Consider the following 5794-nt stretch of genomic DNA (forward strand, 5'->3'; position numbering starts at 1 on the left):
GTGTCGGTGCACCAGGAACGGGGTCCCTAGTACTCCTGACTTGTGCACGGACGGTTGCAGTCCCCCCTTCCCCAGCAAGCTACCTTGGCAAGAGATAAAAGCAAGCTAGGGGAACCACTCTTCGTGAGATCAAGGAGAGCATTAAGAAGATCAAGCTGGGAGGAAATCACCTCAAGGAAGTGATGTAGGGCGGAACCCTAGGTGGCCGATCTTTCACGAAAGGAGCGGATCCCTACAAAGAACGTGATGAACACGAGGGGAAACATGAGGGAAACACGAGAGAAATCACTCAACCAACAAGAATAGATCACACATGCGCTAGATCGATGAACACAAAGCTAAGATACAAGATCCAAATCCAACAAAGGACGATACAAGAGGTAACCGGTTCTTCTCCGTAAGGAGGTCTTGATGGGGGTCTTCTCCGTGAGGAGGTCTTGAATCCAAGGTGGATCTACTCCGAAGAGGGGCCGCGGTCTCTCTCGTGGAGTAGATCCGTAATGGATGAGCAATGCTCTATCTCTAAATGAGCTAATCCTTTTCTAACCCTAAAACGTAGGTGGAGGGGGAGTATATATAGTCTAAGGGGTGAAGGGGTACATGGGCTTTCGGCCCGGATACACTGCACGCAGGCAGGAGGGGCCGGATGTCCGGGCGACAGGCCGGATGTCCGGGCTTTCCCGAGACGCCGGATGTCCGGGCGCTGGGCCGGATGTCCGGGCTGGCGAGATCCACATTCTGGATGTTCTGTGATGGGCGCCGGATTTCCGGGCTCGTGCCGGATGTCCGGGCTTGCGGGAGGGGCCGGATGTACGTGGCCCGGCCAGATGTCCGGGCCCTGTAGCACTTCGGTTGCTGGGCTGCTGCTGTTGTTGACATCTTTAGGGCCGGATGTCCGGGCTAGGGCCGGATGTCCGGGGCCTGTAGACTTTCTCCGGTTCCTCTCGTCGTGCTCGTTCATCCTTGTAATTGGGGACTTGTCCATCATTCCGAGCATCTCCGAGAGGGTCACCTTAGTACCTAGGCATGTGTAGTGTCCTTGCATTAGGTAGCAACGATGTCTCACATGAATGGAAAGGAGAAGCATTTAGGAGCGGGTTCACCTTAGGTCCAATGGCGTAGGCTCGAGTGTACATGGGGATGATCGTAGGATGCTCTGCATCATCTCCCCTCCCTTGGGAAAGATCCGACCTCGGATCAAAATCCTCATCACCATGGAAACAGTTGCCATGGACGGACTTGTAATTGGACGGAGTGGAAGTCATGGCGCAATCCAAGTACTCCAAGGTGTTTCCGGAGTGGTACACATGCAAAAAGAGCAAACACAAACGACACTTGGAAATACAATGGTTAGCGCACACAAGGTGTCCATCATGTAAGAATGAGTCTGCGAGGCAAGGTTGTTCATGACAAAGCACATGAAGCTTAGCAAGATGATATGGAATGAGATGTAAAGCATTCATGGGAGCAAAAGCATTCATTGTGTACACAAATGTGTTGTGAATGTGATCAATGCAAGCACGGTGCAAAATGATGTCATAGTGAGACGGTTTATCAATAGGATGAATATGGTAATGGATGCTCAATATGAATAAGTTATCATGCAATTGATGGTAGGCAATATGATCATGATGTATGAATATGCCATCAAGAAAGATCACAACAAATTTGCTAAGAAAGTGCTCAAGCTCATATATCATGGATGACATAGAAAGACAAGATGCACCAAGGCAATCATAATGCAAGTCAATCCATGTATAAAGTGCAAACTTGTTATGGGAGTTGTTGTACCATGGCTCAATGTCATGGTGGAAATGGTGGTCCGTTGGTGAATCCACTAAGTCCGAGCACTCCTCAACTTGAAGGTCCAAAGGGTCCATATCCAATGTCGGTCCTCCATCCAATATATGTATCATGTAGACAAGAAGAAGGGAACAACAATGAAAGTATGGCCCATCCAATATGCATATTTGAGAATGGCTCAAAGGGAATGAGTTCACCTTTATGAGGATGTCAAAAATGTTGGTGTTGCACATCATGTAGGCCTTCACATGACCAATATGTCTCGCGATGGTACCACCTTGTGAATTCCTCAAAATGAAAGAACATGACAAACACTCGGAAAAACAAATGAGTTTAGTGCAAATGTAGCACCTATCATTCGAGTGGTAAGATACCCAACAAGTGTTCTCATCATTCTTATCATAAGAAAGGACAAGGTGTGACATGGTATGTAAGCATATGATGCAACTACAACCAAAGACAATAGGCTCAATCAACCAAGCATGCATCACAAGTGAAGTATCCAAGTCTCCAAGATCATTAAGCATAGAGGCAACTATTGGAGGCAAGCGACAATAAACAAGATATATCATGAGAGAGGCATGAGCATATATGTCATCAACCCAAGAAAGCGAGTAATGGAACATGGGTGATGCAACCAAGCAAGTAATCATAGTGGTCAAGTCAAGCAAGCTAGTAGTGCGAAGATGCAACGTACTAGAAGGAATCATGGCAAGCATGTCATGTGTGCAAATAGTGGTCATGAATAATGCACAAGACATATCACAAGCATGAAAGCAAGATATGAGCAGTATATCATCAATGTATTGGCGAGAGGCCGTATGTAAATAGCAATGGGACATCATGACTCTCCCAACACAAGAATCAACAATAGCATGAGGCACATGATAAACATGGCAATAGCAACAAGGATCTCCACCAAGCATGCAAATACACATAGAAGTGGCATAATGGTGTATCATGGGTAAATGCAAGCACGGGTCACAATTGCATGGCAAAATCATAGAAAGAGGCATAACATGCAAAGTGAACACGGGAAAATGGACATAATGTAACAAGTGATATATAGCCAAAAGCCGTGTGAGAGCCAAGTAAAAGGAATGCGCGAAGTCGTTGCACGAAGGGAATGGTGGGAAGGACAATCCACGGGATCCCAAGTCATCTTTGCTCTCAAGAACTCGTTTCGTCAACTCATGGGATTGTGAGGTTGACGAGTGTTCATAAGTACCTACAGAAAACTAAGACAAAGGGAAAATTGTGTGTGCGTGGTAGATGTACACATCATCCATCACGATGCATACGTGCTTGTGTCGGTTAGCACCAAATATCCAATGCTCAAATAAATGAGATGCGTGATATAGAAACATGTCATCCATCATGAGAGGTTTGTTATTATGTATAGCATAATGGAGAATCAAATTGTGTAATGCATCACTAGTGATATCAAGAGCATTGTTATGAGTGGTATGCATATGGTGCAAGCAATTATGGGAATCATGCAAAGTATGGAATGCATCAAGATCTCCTAATATGTATGAGGAAACTATGGGGGTCTCCTCATGAGCATTTGTAGAAACATCACATGGAGAACATTGACAACATCCAAAACAATGCATATTCGGAGCAATGTGATCATGGCATGGCATAGTAGATGAATTGCGTAAATCATGTAAAGGAATCATGGCAATATCATCACATGAAAAACAAAAGCCAATGACCATCATTTCGTCATCTATGCCATAAGTGCAAATGGGATTTATCTTAATGGGGCATGCATAGTTACTATGTTGAGATTGAAATGAAGCAATATGGGAGATCTCACTCATAGCATATGACAAGTTCCATGGATTGTCAAACATGAAGTGACCAATAGAATTTTCACATGATATCCTATGGAGCATAGCATCATAACAAGGCAATTCAACATGCTCATCATCATATTCATCATAAATGGGTAAGTCATGACATGAAGAAGTCGCACTAGCATGAAGCATGGGAATAGGTGGATCAACATCATGCAAGCAATCATTGGTAAGATAGTCCACTAGTGGGACAAGAGAAGCACCATCACCTATGTTACCTTCGGAACATCGCTCATGTGTCGTAGGTGAGGTGGTGAAGAACAAGTCGTTGTCATCATCATCTTGATGGAACCATGTGGGTGGTGCATCGTCGTCCACAATGGCCATCGTCGTCTCCAATTGAGGTATGGACTCGTCGAGGATAGGCATGTCGTCATCTAGGAGACCTAGCACCAAAGAAGAAAACACACTAGGAGTAGAGGTTAAGTCATTAGGAATCATAGTGGCCTCACATGCCATGTCAACTACCTCACTCACTAAGTGTTGTGGCTCACTCACTCCCAATATGATGCTCTCACTCGTATGGTTGGTGGAGTCACTCAAATGGCTCTCAACCTCACATAGGATGTGTGGCATGCTCTCAAGTGTGGGGCTAGTGGTGGTCACACTCATCCTCTCATAGGAAATGCTCTTAATTTCACATATGGTGGAGTCACTCATGTCACTCATGTGGTGGTGGCTCTCCTCACATGGCAATTGGGTCATCTCATGATATGTGGGTGTCGGAGAGATGTTGGTGCAAATGTCTTCCTTGAGGGGCTTTCGAAGATGGAAGCGTCGCCCTGGCTCGTAGGTGGTCGCCTTGTCGTTGAAGATATTGATGTAGGCGAACTCATGGGAAGTAGGCGAAGATGCCGTACGTCCGAAGACAAAGATGCCTTCATAACACTTGGCGAAGATGCCGAAGTGGTTGTTGTAGCCGTAGCTCTGTCTTGGTGGTGCTCGTCTCACGGTCTTCTCTTTTGCTCATGAAGCTTGGACTTGGCGTGAAATAGAGCTTGTTGGGACTTGTAGGTAGGCGCATCTCGAGCATCTTCATGTTGATCGTGTCATTGTCGCACTTGAGCTCGTAGTAGATGTCGTTCGTCATCGTCGTACACATGTTGCTTGGAGGTGACTTGCCCTTCATGACGAGGTGGATCACGAATGTGATGGTGGTCGCCATGGAGATGTGGACGTGGATGACTTGCGCTTGCGTTGCGTGGGCGCTCCGAAGATGATCGACTTGCTCGCCGCCGCCTTGAGGATGATGAAGGGGAAGAAGACTTGTAGTCGGCCACCATGTCTTGTAGTTGATCCTTTAGATCGCCCAACTTCGTGTCGATGTAGTCCCTTTTCCTTGCTTCGGAGTGGTGTATGTCGATGGCGACGTTGTCGAGGCGCTCTCGCAAGGTAGATTGTGTGCCTTGCATTTGTCGTTGTAGATCGGAGATGGACGCTTTGGTGATGTAGTTGTTCACGCCGTCGTTGTTTTCAAAGACCGGAGATGAAATGCCTTGCCTATCCATCACAAGACTCGAGCAAATATGAGTGGGAGAAAGAGAAGAACTATACCAAATGTACCTTGACCGATGTTGAAAATGGATCAATGATCACTCAATGTGTAACAAGGAAATAGCACAATTGGTACCAATTCTTGTCGGTTTCTCACACCTACACAAATAAGGCTTATGGTGGAGCTCGGTGAGGATAGTGGCACAAATATTTGATGCAAAATGTTAGCAAGAGTCAATAATGTTGAAAGAGATTCACAAATTCGCAAGTGAAACAAGTAGACCAATAGCAAAGAATGGCACACAGAAACACACACACGGATAGATAAATGGGGTCGTGCAACCAAGGAATGAGCACAAAATGTGGAGTCCACGGAAAACGCTCGTGTTGCACAGCTCAAGAGAGATGCTAGCACGATTCCTCTATAGGCGGATACGACACTTGTGCACAACCTATCATATGCAAAATGGATAAACTTCTATCCCAAGTATGCTATGTATGTATGGTTCCCGGTGTTTCTTTCAAGATGATCCAAGATGATCGGATATGACAATCTTATGTGCAATGTGGTATGATGCAATGGCACTTGCTTACAAGCTCTTTGCTCTTTCTCTTTTGCTTAAAAGCTTTTTTTT

Source organism: Triticum aestivum, chromosome 7D (genome assembly GCF_018294505.1).
Source record: "Triticum aestivum cultivar Chinese Spring chromosome 7D, IWGSC CS RefSeq v2.1, whole genome shotgun sequence".
Classification (NCBI taxonomy): domain Eukaryota; kingdom Viridiplantae; phylum Streptophyta; class Magnoliopsida; order Poales; family Poaceae; genus Triticum; species Triticum aestivum.